This window comes from Gopherus evgoodei, chromosome 1 (genome assembly GCF_007399415.2).
Source record: "Gopherus evgoodei ecotype Sinaloan lineage chromosome 1, rGopEvg1_v1.p, whole genome shotgun sequence".
Classification (NCBI taxonomy): domain Eukaryota; kingdom Metazoa; phylum Chordata; order Testudines; family Testudinidae; genus Gopherus; species Gopherus evgoodei.
The window spans coordinates 150,293,494-150,314,533 of NC_044322.1; the positions used below are offsets into that span (position 1 = coordinate 150,293,494).

General features: G+C 39.3%; 1 protein-coding gene across 9 annotated transcripts in view; it reads right to left on the minus strand.

Moving 5' to 3' along the window:
* DMD (dystrophin) overlaps positions 1-21,040 on the minus strand; it is a 1,715,077-nt gene that overhangs the window by 1,406,122 nt on the left and 287,915 nt on the right. The gene's annotated exons all lie outside the window — the stretch shown is intronic.

Below are 21,040 nucleotides of genomic sequence, written 5' to 3' on the forward strand. Positions count from 1 at the left end.
CTCTTTGGTTCTGTGGAAAAATCACAGGTTTTTCTGATGATTATGCATTCACCTTTCACATTTACCTAACGTCTGAATACCCTGACTCCTCAGAAAGTCACTGTTCTACATAGCCTAAGCTTTATGATGTCCATGAAAGATATTTAACAAAAACAAAGTTTATGGATGTTAGAAGTGATAGTATAAGTCTAGTAATCACATGCTATCTCTTTACTTGGACATTACCAGCATGTATAGATGCTTTTGCAGGAAGACAAAGCAGATCTGATTCTCTGTGCATAGCCATGATATGCCAGCAGCAAAAAAAGGTTGATCTAATCCAACATTCAAGTCAATAACAATTTGTAAAAATGTAAGTAATGTGGTAGCTCTTTCAAGTAGTTCCTTTGTTATTTGTCATTAAAATGTACCTCCTGCACTCAGTTCAGTAAATCAAGATGTAAAAAGACTGTTGTATAAGAAATTTATCATTAATCCCAACAATGCTTAAACATAAGCATTGGCAGAAGGCCAAGAGATATCCATAACAAGGAGGTTTTACTGTCAAATCTCTCCTAGCTTAGCTAAGAGGCAGAAAAAGTTCAGTTCGCATATTCATTTATTCTTATCACTGATGCAATAGCACTACAAGGTGGTCCCTGATTCTCCTTCTTGGAATTTGAAAAGCACGAAAGCAGACATTATATATTTTTGAGCAGGTAAAAGGCATCTGGCCCAACATGGCCAACTTTGCCTTTGGTTCATCTTGATTCACCTTTCTGATTTTTCTTCACCCTTCAAATCACTTGTTTCCCCAATACTTAAGATTTTGAAATCGTATGTCGTATTTTTTTCTTTTAATTAGCATTGCCCACTAAATTATTCCATTGACTCATTACCAATTGTTTTTCATTGTCCAATTTCTCTGACAAACTCATCTTTGACAAAATATTATGTAGAATCTATTTTTATTGTTTGATTATATTTGCACTTTGAAGTTCAGTTCTACTCTTAAAAAGTGACTGCAAAAATAGCATTTGAGTTCCATGTTTACAGCATCAATGATTGAAAGATTGTCGTGGAAAACATACTTATTTTAAAATAATTAATTATTTTTTTCTCACTCCAAGTTGCGGCTGGTTGAATTCTACAAGACAAATTATGAAAAAAAAACCACCAAAACCAATCTCTGTGAATATTTTTGTGTTCTGAACAGCATTTTAGTTTCATCTTTTTCAAATCTTTTTATTCACTATTTGCAAACATTTAAACAGGATTTTGTTTGCCCAAATGTCTGGCAAAAATTGATTTTCACAGGAATATCCATATTCCCCCCAAGAACAAATATAAGTACATAAGGAACTGGACAGTCTCTACGGAAAAGGATAAAAGGACACAAATCAGATATTAGGAATGGCAATATATAAAAACCTGTACGAGAACACTTCAACCTCCCTGGCCACCCCATAGCAGATCTTAAGGTGGCTATCCTGCAGCAAAAAAACTTCGGGACCAGACTTCAAAGAGAAACTGCTGAGCTTCAGTTCCTCTGCAAATTTGACACCATCAACTCAGGATTAAACAAAGACTGTGAATGGCTTGCCAACTACAAAATCAGTTTCTACTCCCTTGGTTTTCACACCTCAGCTGCTAGAAGAGGGCTTCATCCTCCCTGATTGAACTAACCTTGTTATCTCTAGCCTGCTTCTTGCTTGCATATATATACCTGCCCCTGGAGATTTCCACTACATGCATCCGACGAAGTGGGTATTCACCTATGAAAGCTCATGCTCCAAAATATCTGTTAGTCTATAAGATGCCACAGGACTATTTGCTGCTTTCATAGATCCAGACTAACATGGCTACCCCTCTGATAGAAGGAAGATATGTGTTATTCTCCATTGCCATCCATGATGTTCCTGTTTAAAAAGGTTGGCCACCTAATCAGAATGCCAGATACAGTATCACATGACTAAACATATACCGCAAGCAACAAATGGTCAAAATGAAGAGTTTGCAAATGGCCCATTGTAAGGGACCAGGGCATACACAGTCTGGCCTAACAGTCGCAGCTGAGTTGAAGTCCAAATGTCAGAGATGGTAGTCAGTGAGCAGGGTTCAGAGGAATCACCGGAGCTGAGATCAATATGCAAGAGTCAGAGTCAAAGTCAGGCTAGGGTCAGACACTGTAGAATCAGGCTGGATGGCCTCTGTCTTCTGGGAGGTCCATCTTGATGCCCTCAGGGGGAAGGATTTAACCCAAGAATTCTGTGGAGAACTGGTCATTTTTCCAATGTTTGCTTCAGCAATCTTTCAAGGATGGAATGAATGTAGTAAAAATGCTGTTCAGAATTGTCTGAAAACACAAGTACGTCATTGAGATAGTTGACTACATACTGGTTCAGGATCTCTCTAAACACGTCGCTCACAAACCATTGAAAGATGGTGGGAGCACTGGTCAACCTGAATGACATTACTAAATATTCAAATTGCCCAGAGTGTGTTTGAAAGTCAGTCTTCAATTTGTCTCCAGCCCTGATGACCACAAGGTTGTAAGCATCCTGGAGGTCCAATTTGGTGATAATTCTGGCAGATCACACATGATCTAATAACTCCAAGATTAAGGACAGGGGATATCAGTTTCAGACCATCACCTGGTTTAAGGTCCACTAGTCTACACAAAGGCATAACATTCCATCCTTTTTCATAATGAAAAGGACCAGAGCCTCTGCTAGGGAGGTGGAGCACCAGATGCAGCCCATGGCCAGGTTGTCCTGGATGTATGCATAAAGGGCATTGCCATTGCATAAATCCCTCCACATGGGACCTTCTCCCCAGATTGTAGTCTATGTGCCAATCATAATCCCAGTGCAGAGGTAGTGTGTCTGCATTTTTCTTTTAAAAAACATCTGCATAATCCCAATATTTTTGAGGAAGATGGGGACTCAGGGTTGGGCGTGATGTCTTCTGGCTAGCTGCCACCATCTAGATTTCCCTCACAGGCACTGTCACTTCTGATTGGCTGCAGGAGTCCAGGACCAGAGGGTTGGAGCTGGCTGCATGCTGGCAGACCCCTGGGTAGTATTTAGAGGGAAAGTTGATCCTCTTCTCTCACAAAAAGATGCAAGGGACATACTCCTTCGAACAGGCAGTGCCAAGTATTAGAGGGAAGTATGGAGAATGGATCACATAGACCTGTAGCACTTCCCAAGTGGGCTGGAATTACAGTCTCTGGGGGTACTATTTCCTGTGTTACTGACACAAGGACAGGAGGGATTCATCTATCAACTTTACAAGGACTGATGTAAGCTTTAAACTGACTGGGAATTGTAGCACTCAAGCGGCTTTACCATCTATGAAATTACTGGTAGACCTGGAATTAATCAGGGTTCACTGAAGTGGAAATCAATTTGGCCCCATCTGTAGCATGTAACTTTATTTGTGCTCATAAGTGTGGGGAGGACCCAGGTATCCTGGATCAGGTTTCTCTTGAGGGTTAGGGATAATATCAGAATGCAGTGCCTTGGTGGTGCCCAGGCCGGCCCCATATGGTCTGGGCTCGCTCATTTCCCAATTCCTTTCAGGTAGACATCCAAAACAGGCAAGAGGCAATGGCATGTGTTTGTGCTTCACAATAAAAGTGTATGTTATGTCGTCACCATTCCTTTTCTTCTAAGGTCAACCATCAGTGGCCCAGATCAACCTGCAATAGTAAATAGTTGGACCCTGGGAGTTTTGATGTGGATCAAGTGGTAGCAGGGTACCCCTCCTCTTCTCCTTTCATTCACAAAGCCAGTTATCAATGCAAAGAGAGAGATCAGTGAAAGCATCCAAGAAGGTCAGGGTCTCAGCATGGGTTGGCTCATTTTTTACTTCCTCACTAAGTCCACACTGAAAGCGATGCAGTTTGGCTGCCTCAGTTGCATTCATCAGCTGTGAGCCGATGGAACTGGACATGAGGCAACTGGTCCTTCCCCTTGCTGAAGCCTTCAGAGTGCAGCTTCCGCTAAGCGAGCACAATGAGGGTTGTAGAAAATTGCAGGAAATGCTTCCGGGAAGGCCAGCTAGCCAACTCATCACTAAGTCCCACCTTGGTCTAGTACATTCAAGGGCAGAGCAGGAAAAGGCAACAACACTGATTCAGGAATCCCCTGAACTTCTGGCAGTTTCCAAACCAGTTTCCAAACCCACTCCTGCAGATCTGGTATCCTGTGGGGTCCCATGGGTGATAGTAGACTCCATCCATTCCACATCCCTGTTAAGGGGCTTCTATAGAAGGGTCAGAAGTGGATCTGGGCAAACTTTAAGGTACCAGGAAATAAATGCTCTGTCCTAGAAGTCACAGCTGGGCTTGAGTCCATATATCAGGGACAGTAGTAAGTGAACAAGGGTCAGAGGAATTACCATAGCCAGGTTCAAAAAACAAGAGTTGGGGTAAAAGTCAGGGTGGGGTTGGAAATTGGAGAGGAGAGGCAGTAGGAGGCTAGAGTCTGGAAACAAAGAGTCATGGTCAGAGTCTGGCTTCCAATCATACCCTGAGGTCAGGAGTTGCAGGAGGGCTGAAGTCTAAATTGTTGTCCAGACAACTTCCAGGGAGACTCTTTAGGGTTAAATAGGGCAGTTGGCCAACCAGAGGGCCAAAGGTCCTGTCACTCTAGCTCCCTTGGGTGGTATTCCCTGTGGCACCTATTATCCACAGTGCACTGTGAGAATATCAGTAGTCCCAGGATCTGCAAACCTAGGCTCTACTCCCCATATCCTTACACCCATATGCTGAAAATGGTTTGTCCATTTTATTAGGCAAATACACAAATAATTACAACATGCAGATATCAAGATAGACTGGCAATCGGGGAAAAGAGGCTATATTCTTTGGAATATTTAGTCACAAGAAATAGTTGATTATCTATTGCCAGACATGAAAAAACCAACTAGGGATCTGAAAGTCATTCTGGCTGTGATTTTGCTTTTATTTCTTCTAAACTCTATGCCCAAATATTGAATCATCATCTGTTAACCTGTGCTATCCTACTGCATTCAGATTCTGCCCCGAAACCTGAGTAAAACTATTCTCTTAATCAACCATTTGCCTGGCAGAGCTTAAAAGTACCACCAGGTATGTAGACAATTTTAAGATCCTTAAGCTGTCCAAGACCAAAAAAAAAACATAAAACAAAGCAAAACTTACCAACTCAAGAGAAACATGACACCTCTCAGAATTATCCATACGTTGTTTAAAATTATTCCTAAAAACTAGACTATTTAAGAAAGTTTCTCAGAGTTTCTAGACCAACCCATTTTTTAAATAATGCTTTAGACAAAAAGTACTGGAAATGTCTCCAAAAAATTAAAAACACCTTTATTTTAAGTTCTACGTTCAGAAATGACCCTTTCTGAATAGCCTCAAACTTTCCCAAAAATTGTCAGACTAGAGACAAAACATAAGAAAGCATAGACTAAAAAGAATGCATTGAAAAAGTTAGACTGGTGGTCAAAGGAGAATTTAAAATGGAAACAGTTACAATCTTAAACATCACAAATCAAGTACTAGGGCTCAAGAAGACTTTACACAGTTTGCAAAACCTGTTCTCAAACTCTAGGAAGTTCACCCATTATAATTTCAATGCACATTTTCAAGTCACTGCTGAAAAGCTACTACTGCTGGAGACTTGTACATTTTCAAAAGTGACTACTGATTTGGGGAGCACAACTTGCAACATGTTACATAGGAAATAATCTTGCAGAGAGCTGTGTTCTATAAACTAGAGCCTTTTAAAAGGTGAAAAGGTGAACACTCAAATTGTGGCATTCAAAAATTACGAGTGGCTTTTGGAAACATAGCCTGCAAGACAGATTTGTGCTAGTTCTAGAGCCTTGATCTGCCACTGAGATGTACTAGTGAGTGGAAACTCATAATGCTAATTTCATCATTCATTTTAATATATGATGTAATATTGTGTCTCTTGAACCCTCAGTTATTTGGATAACATGGTTCATCAGAAAGAATCTGGGATTCAGATACAGAACTTAAAAAAAGAACAGATGAAAACCCCAAATAATAAATGATTCCCTCCTTCTGCACTCCCAGCTGATCTTTGTAATTTATGTGAGATTTATTAAGGAAATAACTAGCACTGCTAAGATTTTAGAGGGATCTCAGAGTTTTGATTTTCTGTAGCAAATCACCTTAAGTTAACCCATGTATTTGTTCTTATTGAGGACTACCGAATGTAACGAAACTGGGAGCTTCTAAGCCAGTCTATTTTGGGTGTATCCAATGTCAAAAAGAAGTCAGGCTTTTCATAAAGTGATATACCAGCCAATTTTATAAGCCTCATATTTCAAAAGTGGCTTGTCATAAGCAGTTCATATTTTGTCAATAAGTTACCCTCTGCCAACAGACAACATATTGCTGGTAAAAAGAAACATTTTGAAGAAATCAATAAAGGTGGGAGGGAAGTGCTCAAAGGTTAAATAACCTTTGGATTAGAAAATGGTATACAGCAAACCTGTGAATCCTTTATAAATTAAAAACACTTTTTTTATATTTAACACTATTATAACTGTTGGAAGTGAAACATGGGTTGGGGGTGGAGGCTGACAGCTCACAAGCCCCAGTTTGAGAACCCCTGTTTTAGTTATATCTGTCCCTATCTTCGCCCATCCTCCTTTCTCAAAATAAGATTTTCCTCTCCATCCTCTGAAAAAATGTATGCTTAGATTCATTACGGGGTTGATTCTATTCACTTTTGGCATCAAATTGGTGGCAAAGTAGCTTTCAAGAAATAGAAAGATTTGATGCATTACAGGTAACTCTATGCTATTGTATGTTAACTACTAAAGCATATTTTTGTACTTTTTAATGACATTTTGAGAACTTCATTTTGAAACATTTTGCATTATATAGATGGCTGAAGCAAAACCGAATTCTGAGTTCTGTAAATGTTCAAACCTCTTGATCTCCAACTACAGAAGTCATATCCAGAGAGTCACTAAGAAAGAAAAAAAGACAACTAAAAATGAAAAATTCCTACACAATAAATAAAACTCTGGGTTACTATAGCTGATTTAACACAAAATTGTTCAAAGTAGCATACCATGAATTCTATCTTTCATGTAATTCTTTAGGGCATATTATAGCATATAAATAGACTGTTCCAACTTAAAAATATTAACACATACATAGCACTAAAGTGGAAAAATTAATAGCTCTGGTGATAATTACCAAATGTTTATGACTTCCAGTGAATATCAATGGGACTTAGGCAGTTAAGTGCATAAGTCATGTTTGTAAATGGGATTTAAGCACTTTTGAAAACAACGCAGCTGTTTAGAAGGAACTTTCAAAATATGCAATAATTAAATCAATTTACATTACATTGGCGATCAGATAGAACTTATTTAAGTATAAGATACATTAATTTCTATAGTGTAAACTCTTCCTTGCAGGCATTGTGTCTTCACATATGTTTGTTCAGCACCTAACACATTTGGGTATCTGTCCTGATTGCAGAGCCTTAGGTGCTATAATAGTATAAATATTTAAAATGATAATAATGCAAAGTAGGACACAATGACATTGGTAGTCATAGCAATTTTTAATTATTAATCTCTAAAGAAACCTTTGGAGTCATATCTCAACGTGAAGGTGGAGGACGAATAAGCAGCTGCTGTGTTCCATTATGGAGGAAGTTATTTGATTCGGAAAGATCTTTCTGAGACAGACAGCACAGCAACTTTAAAAAAATATATATATACACACACACATACACACACACACTAATTTCTATAGATGAATTTCTGAGACACTGCCATTTATTATAAATAGTGCAATAACATTTATATATCTGCATTCTTGAATAGCACAGTGAAGATTGCTTTCATGCCTTCCCAAATTGTTATTAATTTCAGGGGGGAAAAATAGTGTTTCAGAAAGAAAACAGATTGATTTCCCAATCTGTGAAAAATTAGAGTTCATATTTCTGTCTCAAGAGAAAAAACCCAGCACATTAATAACAATTGTATAATATTCCTTATTTTCACAGAATTTCATTTTCAGGCTTCTTTTCAATGTAGGTAGAGTAGAAAAAAATCCTTTTTATAAAATACAGAAAAAAATAATGGCATTTACAGGTTATTTTTTCCAATATGCCTTAATCTTGAGATGGAGGAGATAAGTAGTTTGTTATCAAACTGTTTCTTAAAAAAACACTCTTATCTTGGTTAATCAGGCCGAGCAAAGTCTGATTAGCCAGCTACCTATGGAAATCTTGAAACACCTCTGGGAAAGGTAAGCATAAAAATTCATTACCTAAACTCCAGGACACTGTTTCCAAGTTTACTGCCAATCACAGGAGAACAACATGAATAGCTGGATAGGATTAAAGATAAATGATTTATAGCAGGCAAGGTGTATGAATTCAAGGATTATGGAGATTGGTAAGGCTGTCATGAAGCTCGAGTGATGCTTCACCTTTACCCAAAAATATCATCTCCTCAGAAACAGATCAAGATTAATTTACAGATCTTCCAATGAATTTCAGTTATTGGGGCAAGAGACTCCTGCCCCTGGGAACAATGAATTCAGACTGGGATTTTCTAAAGAGACATAAAATGCCTCACACCCAGGACAGATCTGCCTAATGATTTATTTATGTGATTCCCCATTTAGGAGAACCTGATTGAGACCACCAATAGATTTCAGATATGCTACCAAAACCCATTAGGTAACAGTTTTGATCACTACTAAGTTGGACCAGATATGAACCAGAATCCTCAAATGAAGTAAATAGTTATATGGCAACAGAAGGTCAAAATTAGCAAAAATCCTTACTCCAGTATATCAACCTGGATTGTACACCAACCAGAATGACAAGTAAGAATTTATTCCGACGTGTGTATATAAGAGATGGGTTAAAATCAAAACACCATATCCAATACCCTCAAATCTGTGCGAATTCAGATCCAAGCTTTGTAGCTCATACTCACCCTTTGTGTATACTTATGATTCTGTTTAGTAGATCCCTCTGCACTCAATATAATTGTGCCTGTAGGACACAAACATGATTCAGCCTAGAATTCCTACCATAGCTAGGAACTCTTCAGTCACAGATTTAATAGGAGCCGAATTGATTAATGCAAATTTTTGTCATTTAATTATTTGAGTAGATGTGGACAAGTAGCAGTAGTAGACAGGGAGCTGGTGTTTTGTTTAATACTAGTCCAGTTAGCAATGAGTTCTGATACTATATTGTTGTGTTTTGATGGATAGTGGATTAGAAATGCTAGACACAGGAACAGCAGCAGATACAGCAAAGGTGGCTGTGGTGGATTGGCCTATTGACGTTTGGTTGGTGAACCATAAGAATCAATAAAGCCTTTGGGAGAAAGGTTCACAAGTGCAATGCTAACCTATTCTTTAATGATAACCTTTTAAATGTATGTTTGGATTTTTTTTCTCCTCTCTTTATTCTGAATTCATAGAAGACTAGGGCAGATTATTCTTTTCCCTCTAGATTTTGTCCAATATGTAGCTTGTGCAGTTAGCATTTATCTGCTTTTGAATTTTAAATAAAACTTCTAGTAATAGTGGCTGATTCTCAATATTTATTGGTAAGTGATATTTAAAAAAAACCCTCAGTAATTAGGAAATACACCTTTACCCTGATATAATGCGACCTGATATAACATGAATTTGGATATAACGGGGTAAAGCAGTGGCGGAGGGGGAGGAGAGGCGCTGCACGCTCCGGTGGATCAAAGCAAGTTCGATATAATGCAGTTTCACCTATAACGCAGTAAGGTTTTTTGGCTTCCGAGGACAGTGTTATATTGAGGTAGAGGTGTACTGTTTTTCGAAACAAACATTGGAAATATCTACAATAATTAATCATTATTAAAATTCAAGGATGTATATTATATATTTGGAACACTATTTGATCTAATTCATGTCACCCTCCCGTATATTAGTTGCTCTATTTATAAAATTTGTTCCTAAGCATGGTTACAGACTATGGCAGTGGACTGAGGAGAGGAGAAACCTCCTTCCTTCTGTGTTCAAAGATGAAGAGTGGGGCAGGGAAGCTCCAGGGCATTGGTAAGGAGCTAGAGAGGCTGCCAGCTAAAATCAAGTCCAGAAAAGGAGTGATCATGATTATCTAAGAGTTGCTCAGTGACATATATGAATGAGCACATTGATTACAGTCCAGTACCCAATACATAGTTTTCTGCATAAATACCCATTACTGCAGTTGACACCCTTAACACCAAGTACAAGCAAGCAAGCTAAAGAATGAGTGAGCATGGACCAAACTACAATACATTCTAATCTCTGGAGAGTGGGCAGGCAGGGTGGTGAACCAGGAAACTGGGCTAGGCAAAGGTTTGAAGGAGGAGGACTGCAGAATAGAAGGAGCGAATACAGAAGTCACAAAGGATTCAGGAAGTGCGTATCAGTTTTATTTTAATAATGTAAACATTCATGTGCAGTGAAGCCAAGGCAGAAATATCAAGAGGGATGTTAGAAGCACTAATACCTCGGAGTTTAACAGAATGCCTAAAGTTAGGCTTAAATGGATGGTTAGGCAGCAATACAAGGATTTAGGAGCCTAAGTATAGGCAGCCATTGTTAAAATCCTGGTCAAAGTAAGCAGAAGCTATGGAAGCTCAGCTCCACTGAAAACTGGGGCACTTATTTGGGTACCCAGTTATGGACTTAGGGAGAGGTTTTTCAAAGACACAAATGTTAGGCACACATCTCTTATTGACTTACAGTGAAAGGTAGGCACCTAGCTCCCTTGGATGCCTTCAAAAATCTCTGCTTTCAGTACCTAGCTTTAGGCACCAAGTTTGAAAAGATTGGCATAAGCAATGCTTTGTAATCACTGCTATGCTGTAGGAGCTACACTATTACTTTAGTCTCCCCTAGGAAAGCCCACAAACACCAGAGCCAAATAGTTTTTTTTATATTCTTCTCTTCCTTCCTTACACAGCTCTTCACATCCTCCAGACTGAAAATATATTTTACAGAATTTCTTCAGACTCAACCATCAATTCAGCACATACATTCACAATAATGAAAACTCTTGGTGTTGGTAAGAGAAGCATATTTTTAACTTTTTATCATTTGGGGGTTTATTTAGATTAATTCATTATTTTCATATCTGATGCCAGATCCAGAACAGTGTGTGTGTCTGTCAGTCACGAAGTGAAGTTGTTCTCTGCAATGTCACAACTTTAAAAGGAGCTGATAACTAGCTTCAGCAACAATAGGAACTCTTTAAAAATGTTTCTTTTGTTTTATTTGTATATTCATTTTAATTCAGCCAGTCAGGGAACAGTATAATGGTGTGCTGGTAAAATATTCATCCTAACTGGGCATTAGTTGGTTAGTCCTGTGTCAGGTGGCACCTGAGGTCTGAATCACTTCAGCATAAGCAGAGAAGACAAGAGGAAAATTGCTATCTTTAACTTTGAATTGTATGTCATTGTTGTCATAAACAGATAGCTAAGAGTTAATGTCTCTTACACCTGGAAAGAGGTAACCTGAAGCACCTGACCAGAGGACCAATCAGGAAACCAGACTTTTTCAGGTCTGGGTGGAGGGAAGTTTGTGTCTGAGTTCTTTGTCTTGTGGCTATCTCTCTCTCGGCTATGAGAGGATCTCTGTTTCCTGCCTTTCTAATCTTCTGTTTCCCAGTTGTAAGTACAAAAGATCAGATAGTGATTTATATGTTTTTTTTGTATTTACATGGTATAGTTGCTGGAGTGCTTTAAATTGTATTCTTTCTGAATAAGGCTGTTTATTCATATTTCTTTTAAGCAATTGACCCTGTATTTGTCATCTTAATACAGAGAGACCATTTTTATGTATTTTTCTTTCTTTTTATATAAAGCTTTCTTTTTAAGACCTGTTGGAGTTTTTCTTTAGTGGGGAACTCCAGGGAATTGAGTCTGTGCTCACCAGGGAATTGGTGGGAGGAAGAAGTCAGGGGGAAATCTGTGTGTGTTAGATTTACTAGCCTGACTTTGCATTCCTTCTGGGTGAGGGGAGAAGAGAGATTAGCTCTCGGTACTTCTGTTTTCCAAGGCTGGAAACGGGGAGGGTGGAATCCCTCTGTTTAGATTCACGGAGCTTGCTTCTGTGTGTCTCTCCAGGAACACCTGGAGTGGGGAAGGGAAAAGGTTTATTTCCCTTTGTTGTGAGACTCAAGGGATTTGGGTCTTGGGGTCCCCAGGGAAGGTTTGGGGGGACCAGAGTGCCCCAAAACACTCTAATTTTTTGGGTGGTGGCAGCTTTACCAGGTCCAAGCTGGTAACTAAGCTTGGAGGTTTTCATGCTAACCCCCATATTTTGGACGCTAAGGTCCAAATCTGGGACTAGGTTTATGACAATTGTTTTTTGTACTCAATATATCTGCTGAAAGATATGAATAAGATCCTTGGGACTGCCTATTTGGGGCCACAGTTTGGGATGGTGAGAGATGAGAACAGGAAGCAAAAGTGGCTATAAGTTTTGGTGCCGCTGTACATGGCACAAGCACATTTACAACTGTCAGGGATCACTAGAGCACAGGTAAGTTCCAGTCTTTCCCAGCCATGCACCCCTTACACCTAGACTATCTCAAGCTCTATGGCACCTGAGGATTCAGAGCAGTACAATGTAGCCTTAGTGAGGCAAGGATCGGGACTGAAGTCTTTTCAGACTTGTAAATGTAAAAGCAAGAGACCAATTAGAAAAAAAAATAAGAATGTTGACTGAAACAATAGGTCAATATTCTTGACTCAGAAAACGTTAAAGTGGAAATATTCAGCTTAGTCATCTGTCCCTTCTCACCCTCCACCCCATTGGCACTGCCATGAAGTCACAAGCCTGAAAAGTCTTTGCAACTTCTAACAAGGACTTGGCTTCTGGACCTGCAGCTAGGAGCATGGAAGTTCTGAGAACTCCTGTTGCAGCCAGGGATCTCAGTGCTTCTAAGCTCCCTGTCATGAAGCCAGGAGCTTGGAAAACCTGGGATCTCTTAGGGCTTGCAGACTCTGACACAAAGCTAGGAGCCTGGAAGTTCAGGGATAGACTTTCAGGGCCAACAGCTCCAGGGCAGCACTGTCAAACAAACTGCACTGAGCTGGGAACCCCACGCTTCCAGACTCCCAGGACATCTGACTTTCTATGCTGCCCCGGGAACCAGCTGGCCTGAGAGTCCGGAAGCCTTAGGGTCCTCAGTCCCAGTGCATTCTGCACAGAGGAATTTCCCCAGAACCAGGGAGCTCCAGCAGCTGCTGACTGAACTTGACAGTCTTGGCGGCTTCACTGCTGCTTTTGAAGCCCAGCAGTGAAAATGACAAGAATGTGAATTTCAATCAGAAGCTGCTAGGGTCTCAGGAACTGTAGTTCATTTCAGAAACACCATGCAGCAGTGTTTTAGAAAAATGATTGCTCTTCTGATTTTTAGTTCATGAGAAATTTTGAAAAATCTGTTATCATTCTGAATCAGAACAAAACCAAATTTCTAAATATTGCAATTTTCTATGAAGTGGAAATCTCGAGTTCCTGCTAGCTCTTATCTCTGGATGAGTAGCCATTTTGAGTTTGGGGTATACCAAATCAGAGCAGTGACTTCTGCTCAGGCTGAGCAGCTACAGCCACCCTTTGCTGAAAAGACTAAATTCATTTCCCTCAATTTGTTTACAACAGTGTTTGTTTGTTCAGTGAAATTGTAGGCTTTAATGCTATAAACGATACCCAGATTGTGAAGTGTCTGTGGATAAAAGAATGGATGACCATTAAAATGAAAAGAAAGTAAAATTGGCAGTGCAAAGAAATGTCAGGTGTTGAAAAGTAAACAAACAAACCACATCAGAAACAAGACTGGAGAAATGCATGTAAATATATAACTGTAATAGAATATGAATGGCATAACAGACGCTTTGGCATTTTTATTTCTTAGAAAGCTTCCTGATTTGTCAGTCTAAAGAAAGGTGAGACTTAACAGGGCAGGAAAGGAGTAGAAAATGGATTAGGAAGCACAATACCGCCTGAGATAAGAAATGTCATATGCAGCACAACATGACAACACAGACATTTTTCTTGTAGGTGAAAAAAAAAAAAAAAGGAAATAGGAAATAATCACAGATCTCCAGAGCTTTATAAAGATGCATATCTGGAAATCTTTGATGCAGATAACCAAAGTGTGTACAATGAAGGGAAAAACATACATCATAGATTTCAATTACACAGACAATGACCCACTAGAATAACTAAAGTTGCATATCTCTCATAGTATACTTCAAACAGCCATAAAAGTAAGGTAATTTAGTTAATCAAGGATCCAGATAAGATTTCAAATTAAATAGAAGTCATACTCACCTTATGGCACTAAAAATTATAAAATTAGTAAAGTCAACATTTAAGTTCCTTGCAGTTTTAGAAATCTCACTGGTTCCAGTGCTATTCATCATGTTACTTATAGGAGATATATTTGCAACCAGCAATACCTCTAAAACTGCAAGGAACTCTTAACTGAGCCCACTGTACCTTCATCCTCATGATCACAGTACTGTGATGCTGGAAGATGTTACCAGCTATCTTCAAGCATGTCTTTGATCTATAGATCAGTCACAGTCCTTATTAAAGTTAATGGATGTACTAAACACCCTTAATTCAGGCTAAATGGAAGGAGCAACTAATTTCCCTTTTGTTTAGTGATAGCTGAAGCAACAGAAGCCTTGTGGAGTATAGCAAGGCCTGAGCAGCAGCTAAACCATATGGGCTGAAGGGCTTCCCTAGAGACTGATTTCAAATGCAGGGTTGGGGGGAGTAACTGGTTGCAGCTGTGTGTGAGAGACAGAAAGAAACCATAATACCAGCAGACAGTATGTTTACACAGCCGACGGGCTTTAATGGGGCTCTGTAGCTGTGGCTCCAAAGCTGGGATAGAGCTCTTCCAGCACTGTAATAAAACCACCTCTGCGAGGGGAATAGCTCCCAGTGCTGCAGCACTACATACACTGCCACTTTACAGCGCTGAAACACGCATCTCTCGGGAGGTGTTTTTTCACACCCTTAAGTAAAGAAAGTTTCGGTGCTGTAAGTGGCAGTGTAGACAAGGCCAGCAGGCAATGGTGAACAGGGCCCTAGCAAGGAGCAGAGTCAGGGCTCCTCAGGGCATAGGACTCACAGGAAAGGCAGGCTTGGAAACAGTGGGCAAGAAAACCACTTCACACTTGTTCTTACTGAGTTCATGAAACAGGACTGTGTGTACCTTCTTTGTTAACAAATAGGATTGCACTAAAGAAATTCCGGATTCAGATCATTAGTTTCTCCTCCAAATGGAAACAACCTAGCAAGGTCCCAAATATTGGGATAATTGTTCAGGGCAAAAATGGGCAATCACATCAAAAGGATGAATGGTTTTAACCCACTTCAGTATCTAACTGTTTAGAATTCAGAATTTTGCCATTGATTTTAAAAGGAACAAGAATAGGTCCCTAAAAGCACATCACACATTTATTTTGAATATGTAGCAACTACCTGCAGTTCCAGGGATGAAATCCTATCCCTGTTGATGTCCGTGACAAAACTCCTATTGACTAAAATCTGGTCATGATTTCACTCGAGGTATTTTAAAAAATTAAAACAATTTTCATAAGAACATTTAGTTATTTAATAACAACGCTGCCGATACATCTCTGAAACAAGCCAAAGGAATAATAATAATAAGGGTAATCACTGCATACCAAACATATCAACTCCAAAAGCTTTTGAACATGCCCAAGCATGTCAAATACAGGTTCTGCAAAGCATAGATTATATAGACAAATTATGTCAAATCAGCTACTAAAAACCAGATTTAAATATATAAAAATGGATGTGGAAGAGTGGAGCATTAAGGAAATGCAAAAAGAAGTCAGTCTACTCTGTCTACTAGAGCTGCAAACCAATGTTCCATCTGCATCTAAGCTGAAGTGAACAAGCCACTCAGACCACTTACTGGTATGTGCCTGGTTGATATGCTCGTCATAGCAGAACATGCAGGCTCATTAGGCTCATCATTTTGAGTTAAACAACAACTAGACACTTCTGTAGTGTTTTCAGTCTGAAGACCTCAAAGTACTGTACAGACGAGGGTTGGTCAAAACTTTTCTAGTGGAAGAGTTCTCTGTAGGAAAATGCTGATTCCACAGAATCAAACCCTTCTGCAGGAATGTATTGATTCTGTCAAAAATGTTTGACAGAAATCAGGCAGTCAGGCAAGCTGGTTTCTCACAGCCAGACTGGTTGGGATGCCTGGCTCCCTAGCTGTCAGAGAAGTGCTTTGCCAGGATTCCCAGGCTGCCTGGTCATCAGACTATATTTCCCACTGTGTCAAAAGTTCATACAAATTGCCAGAAGTTACAGAGTGATCTAAAAAGCATTTCTATAGAAACCCCACAAAATTTTACAAAGATCCTGCAGGTTTTCTCCACAAACTAGACTGCAGGAATTCCAGGTGACATCTATGTTTAACACTCAATATAATATCATAATAGTTATTTTACCTATTGCTTTGGCCCTGCAGAATACCATGGTAACAATGTTCATTGTTGACTTGAGAAGTTTACTTATACTATGGAACATCACTACCAACCATTCATGTTGATAGGACTGCTTGCTCAGCTGCTTCAATCTGCTTAAATGCTTTGCTGAATCGGTATGAAAGAATTGTGACATACTATCAGAGCCTTTGTATTTGTAACCTAGTACAGTTAGCTATAAAATAAAGCATTATCAATCAGCTAAAACATGACAACTCCATTTCAATTGCATTTGCTTAAAGTGGTTAATCAAGTGGACAATACAAAATTTAAAAAATTGCATTAAGTGGAGTTAATTACATCTACTAAAGCAGGGCTGGCCAACCTGAGCCTGAGAAGGAGCCAGAATTTACCAATGTACATTGCCAAAGAGCCGCAGTAATACATCAGCAGCACCTCATCAGCTCCTTCCCCCACCCCTTGCTCCCAGCGCCTCCCAATCAGCTGTTTCACAGTCTGCAGGAGATTCAAGGGGGGAGGAGGTGGGAAGGGTGGAGTGGGGGCAGGGCCTGTGGCTGAGCCAGGGATTGAGCAGTGAGCACCCCCCAGCACATTGGAAAGTTGGCACCTGTAGCTCCAGCCCGGAGTCAGTGCCTATACAAGGAGCTGCATATTAACTTCTGAAGAGCCGCATGTGACTCCTGAGCCACAGGTTGGCCACCCCTGTATTAGAGTCAGGAGGGGTGGATAATAATATAATGGCTTTCTGATCCAATTGGTAAAGTGACTATCTGTTGTATAAAATGTTTCCAGACAATAATTCTGGAAGAAACAGTAATAAAAATACAGGAGTATCTCTTGTGAGGGAAATAACTGTGGAAATTCTAAAGGATTGAGTAGTTTTTGTGGAAAAACCTGTGAAGCATTATGTTCAGTGTGAAATCTATCATGAACAGGATACAAGGTAGTTGGAGAAATATACAAGTCTAAAAATCTATAAAGCACGTTGGATGGACTTCACTTAAGAGCATTATGCACAACATTAGAAAATGATTATCCCACTTTATAAAATAATATAATGGTTCTTTAAAAGTGCAATCAATAGCAACTAAAAGTTAGAAAAGTTTCAGGGGCATAAGTTCTACGAAAAGGTGGGGAAAGTTAGAACAGTCAGTTTTTCTTTTAGAAAATAGTTTTCCCAAAATGAAATAATGCACCAAAGTTACACTCAATCAGCAAATTTCGGGTCCAGGTTCAGATTCTGAAGGAGGATTTTAAAATACAGACATACACATACACACACTTGCTTGGATATAAATGAAACAGGACAATAACAAATTCTATTGTATTTGTGAAATGGAGGAACCTACAACCAGCAGCGGCTCCAGGCACCAACGCTCCAAGCGCGTGCCTGGGGTGGCAAGCCACGGGGAGCGCCCTGCCGGTCCCTGCAAGTGCGGCAGTTAGGCCGAATCCATGGGACCGGGGACCTCTCGCAGGCAAGCTGCTGAATCCACGGGACCGGGGACCTCCCACAGGCAAGCCGCCAAAGGCAGCCTGCCTGCTGTGCTTGGGGCAGCAAAAAAGCTAAAGCCGCCCCTGCCTACAACTAAGAATCTGAGCTGGAGGCTGAAAAAGTTGAGGGATTCTGCCTCTGACATGCATCTCCCTTTCATTAAATCCCACCACTCTGTGGAATTTTGCCTTCACAGGCTGGGATGGTGGAGTAGATTACTAGCCACATGATGACAGATTCTCCACCAAAATTCATGGAGCAAAGTGGCACATGTTACTGCAGACAGATTACCCAATAATTTGTGCAACTTCTCTGTAGAACTGCCCAACTAGGATTCATGGCCAAGCGGATTCTTTCAGTAGGGGAGGGAGAAGAGAAGAAAAAGGGAGAGAAAGGGAAAGACTCTTGGATTCCATTAGGTCAAAATATAAACTAACTGTTTTGTGTTTTGGCTTGCTGATGCAAAAAATCAGAACATTTTGGGGAAAAGAATTCTCGATTTTTGATCAACTCTAGGCATGATACTATTTCAAGCAGCTTCTGAAAGTTGCCTTTCTAAATGAACACTTTCATTGGTTTCACACACTACTATTTCAAATATTTCTGCTATGTTTTCATTAGTTTGCAACCTATCATGATTCACAAATCAGAACACTCCTTCCTTTGCATGTTCAGAACAGTACATTGATTATCCAACTTTCATGGAGCAAATACAATTGGTTAATTACGGGTTCACATAATCCAGGTAATTTTTCAATGCAATTAATAGTGATTGAGGATCATGGTTCTGTTTTCTGTAACAAGGAATTCTGAATTATTGAGGTTTTATTGTGGATCATAGTTCTGACTTATACAAAACATTCACTGAGACTATCAATCGATCCAGAACAAGTGCCTGTTATGGCAAGTTAGGGTCAGCATAAATGTGAGCTATGGTGAAGTGCGTGAAAGGTTATTTCTTTTTTAAAAGTGTATTTTTATGAACATGAATACATTTTACTCTCAAAAACAGAATTTAAGTTAAAATAATTAGTCACATACAACAGTAATAGGTTTGTATTTAAAATGCCTAAAGGTTACAATTATGTTTGAATACTTGTATCTAAAGATGCAAAGTAATCCTCTCCAGGGCTGGAGGAGGAGACACAATATTTGAGAGATTAATATTGGTGGAATGCAGCAAATGAATTAATATGCTTATCTCCTTTCTATTAGAGTGATTCATGAGGAAATGTGCAGATCTAATAATAATTTCACAACATGCTTTTCTAAATAAATTATTGACCATGTGCATTTTGTATAGGCACCTTTCCCCCCAAAAAAGCTGTTTAAACAAACATTAAATAAAATTATCTTGTAAAATAATAAATCAAACCACCCCCCAAAATATATTATAGTTTATAAAATAAACAACTCATCAAACTGAACAGTCAAATCCCTTAGGTACGTATTCCAGAACATTAACTCATTTTCAGCAGGAAACCTCCATTTGTATATGCATCTCTGCGGTACGAACACCTGAACACACAGGAAATGCATTTTGGATCTGAAATTCTATCACCTGCATGGCCACTATAAGAAACTCCAATATAGATTCTGCTTTCCCTAAACCCTCTTGTCTGTCTCTTCTTCGATTGTGACTTCTTTGGAGCAAGCAGCAGATAGTGATAGTTACCGTAAATAAATACACTTAAAATAATTACAGATGCCTGATTTCAATAGAAGTTGAGAATGCCCAACAGCTTTGGAAAACAAAGCCAGTTATTTAGGTCACTCACTATGTTTTTAGCTAGCTAACTTCATGAATAAATATTTGATTTTTTTTTTTTTTTTTAGCCAAAAGGACTTCCCAAGATCACAGTGAGTCAGAGGCTGAGCTGGGGTGAGGATTTAGATATTCTTGGCTCTGATTGCCATGCTTCAAGCACTGGACCATGACACTGGTACTGTATTCTGCTCAAACAGAGAATAGTCTTTTTTATTATTTTCTATTCATTAAATTTTTAAGTATATTCAAGGAGGCTACTAGAGAACTGAACTCTTAACTGTGTTCTGTGGATGAGGAATTGTCAGCCCTTTCACTCTGTTACACAGACACAAGCCACCTCTCTTTCTCTCTCACACCTTCCAGTTCCTGTGTTTTTTCATTCCCTTTTCACTGCCCACTTTTAATTCTCTTGATAAGAGAGACACCATTCTTATGTGCGTCTTCTGTTCTTAATGATATATACTGTACTCTCTGATCGCATGTTGTTTCTGCCTTTTAATTGTCTCTGAATTGCATCTATTTGTTATGTTAAATCCTAAAAAAGTTTGCAGGGTCATAAAAAGTTACTGGTAAAGCGGTGACTATATGCAACAGCTGTCATCTTCAGCCATGACAGAAAGTTAATTCCCTCATCTTACCTTGTTAAGGTTCAGAATGGAGCATTTCCTTTGTCCCTTTACCCATGCACCATGTGTGAACTGTCAAGAGCAGTTCAGGATATGAATGAGCACTGGATGGATGGTATGAATAAATGGGAACTTTTTTGAAGAATGGCCAATTAAATCCCAACTCTCACTTATAGCTGTCATTGCAGAAATCCTTAAGTTGGTAGGGGAAAGCAAAAATCTTACAGTGGCCACTCAAGAGACAGTCAGAAAAATCACATTTTTGTATGCTCTATAAAATCAGAGAGCACCATGGAGCCGGATGGATTTATAGGACACTGCCAACTTGAAATCTTGCCAATTTCACAAAATTAAAGCAGTTTCAAATATTAAATCTGCCCCTGAATCCCCTGCACATGTTTTTGGTTATACAAATCACATTTTCCCATTATAAAAGCATTCTTGTCTCCTCTTTTCCTAGATGAAAAGCCTCACACAAACAACTAGGCAAAATGATTCAACTATAAAAGAAACTGTGAAATTGACTGTACAGAAAGGCAATGAACAATCGTAGGTGTTACTTATAACAGTAGATTAAAAAATAATTGGAGAGAAGTAAGACATTTTAGGGGACAGTTCCTTTAAATATTCAAGCAG